The sequence below is a fragment of the Macaca fascicularis genome, chromosome 4 (genome assembly GCF_037993035.2).
Source record: "Macaca fascicularis isolate 582-1 chromosome 4, T2T-MFA8v1.1".
In the NCBI taxonomy this organism is placed as follows: domain Eukaryota; kingdom Metazoa; phylum Chordata; class Mammalia; order Primates; family Cercopithecidae; genus Macaca; species Macaca fascicularis.
In genome coordinates, this window is record NC_088378.1 from 165551331 (window position 1) to 165555000 (window position 3670).

Here is a 3670-nt window from a genome sequence, read left to right on the forward strand (position 1 = left end):
TTTTTTTTGAGACAGAGTTTCTCTCTTGCCCAGGCTGGAGTGCAATGGCATGATCTCAGCTCACTGCAAACTCTTCCTCCCAGATTCAAGCAATTCTCCTGCCTCAGCCTCCCAAGTAGCTGGGATTAGAGACGCCTGCCACCACACCCAGCCAATTCTGTACTTTTTGTAGAGATGGGGTTTCACCATGTTGGTCAGGCTGATCTTGAACTCCTGACCTCAGGTTATCCACCTGCCTTGGCCTCCCAAAGTGCTGGGATTACAGGCATGAGCCACCATGCCCAGCCTGACAGTACCCTCTTTTAACATTGCCATCTGCAGATGGATGGCGTAGGTGTGAACCAGCTCAGTGGACCCGCTGCCTTTTTGCAAGGACAGAGGGCCAGTGTGACAGCTTTCTGTATCCCAAGCTCTTGTCCAGTGTACTGGAAGAATCAGGTCACACATGGACTTGAAAGATGAATGCAGGGGTTTTATTGAGTGCTGGAGGTGGCTTTCAGTGGGATGGATGGGGAGCTGGAAGGGGGATGGGGTGGGAAGATGATCTTCCCCTGGAATTTGGCCACCCAGCAGCCAGTCTCCTCTCCGACCATCCACAGCCGAACTCCTCTCAGCATTCAGATGCACCTTCTCTTCTCTCTGCCGCACCATTCTGCGTTTGTCTGCTAGTCTCCTTGTCTGCTTCTGGAGCCTGGGGTCTGGGATTATATAGGTACAGGATAGGGGGTGTGGCAGGCCAAAAGAAAGCTTTTGGACACAAAAACAGGAATGCCTGTCCTCATTTAGGGCAGCAGGTATCCAGGCTTCAGGATGGGACTTCCCACCCTGTCCCCCTTCCAGTTCCCCATCCGTCTCACTGAGAGCCACCTCCACCACTCAATAAAACCCCTGCATTCCTCCTTCAAGTCCATGTGTGACCTGATTCTTCTAGTGCACTGGACAAGAGCTTGGGATACAGAAAGCTGTCACACTGACCCTCTGTTCTTGCCAGGGAATCTCCCTCTTCTACCCAGCATGTCTCCTGTCTGTATCACTACTTCTCAATTAGGTAGCATTTCAGAGCTTTGAAATTAGGAGTGGCTGGATGCGGTGGCTCATACCTATAATCCCAGCACTTTGGGAAGCCAAGGAGGGTGGACTCCTTGAGCTCAGGAGTTGGAGACCAGCCTGGGGAACATGACGAAACCTTGTCTCTACAAAAATACAAAAATTAGCCAGTTGTGGTGATGCATGCCTGTAGTGCCAGCTACTCGGGAGACTGAGGTGGGAGGATTACTTGAGCCTGGGAGGTTGAGGGAGGCTACACAGTGAGCCTGTCATCCAGCCTGGGTGACAGAGTGAGACCCTGCCACCAAAAAAAAAAAACCAATTTTTTTTTTTTTTTTTTAGTGCAATGGTGTGATCTTGGCCCACTGCAACCTCTACCTCCTGTTTCAAGCGATTCTCTTGCCTCAGCCTGCTGCGTAGCTGGGATTACAAGCACCCGCCACCATGCCTGGCTAATTTTTGTATTTTTAGTAGAGATGGAGTTTTTCCATGTTGGCCAGGCTAGCCTCGAACTCCTGACTCCTAGTGATCAGCCTGCCTCGGCCTCCCAAAGTGCTGGGATTACAGGCATGAGCCACCAAGCCTGGCCAGCAAGAAAAGAAATTTGGGGTACTGCTATACTCCTGGCACATTTGCACCCAACCATGGGTGATGCCAGAGGCACAAGGGCTTTGGGTGATTGAGATTCATCCCAACTGTAATTTCTACAGAGATTGTGTTGTTCTATTGCTGTATAACAAATTACCCCAAAACCGAACAGTTTGAAACAACAATAAACACTTATTAGCTCACACAATTCCTGTGGATCAGGAAGTTGGGAATGGCTTGTCTAAGCAGTTCTCCCTCAGGGTGGTTCGTGAGGTTGCAGCCAAGAATCAACCAGGGCTGCTGTCATCTAAAAGCTTGGCTAGGGCTGGAGGACCTACTTCTGAGATGGCTCAGTGGTATGGCTACAGGCAGGAGGCCTCAGTTCCTCACATGTTAACCTCCTCATAAGGCTGCTTGAGTGTCCTCACAACATGGCTGCTGACTTATCCCAGAGCAAGTGGTTTGAGAGAGCAAGGAAGAAGCTGCAGTGCCTTTGTGACCTGGTCTGGGAAGCCACACATCCTCACTTCTGCATACTCTACTCGTTGGCAGTGAGTTACCAAGTCCAAGCCAAACACAAGGGGAATTAAGCTCCACCTATTAAAGAAAAGAGTATCAAAGAATATGCAGACACCACAGGGACCAGTTTCTTTCTCATGCTAAGAAAGAAGAGGGAGGGAAAACAGGGGAGGAGGAGGTGCTAACACTGACAGTGCTGAAGGTGGGAGGACAAATAGAGCCACCAGTGAGACTGGTATCCAAACCACTAGCCCTGCAATTATGCTTTAGTCTGGTGAGATACTTAGATGCTTGATTTCAAGATCAGGAGGGAATCAGAAAAAAATCAGTAGGTGGTAGTCTTCTTTATAGAAGAAAATTGGGAACATATCAGAAGGTCTTATAGGATAAAGCTATTCAATCAAAGACCTAATGAAATGCTCCAAAGAAGACACCCAGAGAACCAGTGTCTGGGGATCATGAACACACAATTATTAAATACTGGTTAGTATTTGAAAAATTTAAAAGCAAGGAATTTTGTTTTGTTTTGTTTTTTTTTTTTTTTTGAGACAGTCTTGCTCTGTTGCCCAGGCTGGAGTGCAGTGGTGCAATCTCAGCCCATGGCTCACTGCAGCCTCCACCTCCTGGGTTCAAGCAATTCCCATGCCTTAGCCTCTTCAGTAGCTAGGATTACAGGTGTGTGTCACCACACCCAGCTAATTTTTTGTAGAGATAGAGTTTCACTATGTTGCCCAAGCTTGTCTTGAACTTCTGGGCTCAAGTGATCCACCCACAGCAGCCTCCCACAGTGCTGCAATTACAGGTGTGAGCCACTGCACCCAACCAAAATTATTTCTAAGTAAAATTCCTAGAAACCACAGAAGAAAAAAATCAATCAATCCAACCTCTTAAAAAAAAAAATTTTTTTTTAAATGCTTGGAAAACTTATCTTCCCAACCCCTGTCACAGACAAAGACATATAGGGGTTCTTGAAAATTAATAAGAAACTGAACAAACTCAATAAAATAATGAGCAAAGATAAGATAGCTCATAGAAAAGGCTCTTCACATCAGAATCTCTGTCAACTTCTCTCATAACAAGAAAATGCCAAGTTAATGGCCAGGCATGGTGGCTCACGCCTGTAATCCCAGCACTTTAGGAGGCCAAGGTGGGTGGATCACTTGAGCTCAGGAGTTTGAGACCAGCCTGGCCAACATTGCAAAACCCCATCTCTACAAAAACTACAAAAATTAGCTGGACATGATTGTGTGCACCTGTAGTCCCAGCTACCTGGGAGACTGAGGCAGAGAATCACTAGAATCCGGGAGGTGGAGGTTGCAGTGAGCCAAGATTGCACCACTGCAGTCCAGCCTGGGTGACAGAGTGAGACTCTGTCAAAAAAAGAAAGAAAGAAGAAAGAAAGAGAAAGAAAGAAAGAAAGAAAGAAAGAAAGAAAGAAAGAAAGAAAGAAAGAAAGAAAGAAAGAAAGAGAGAGAGAGAGAGAGAGAGAGAAAGAAAGAAAGAGAGAAAGAAAGAA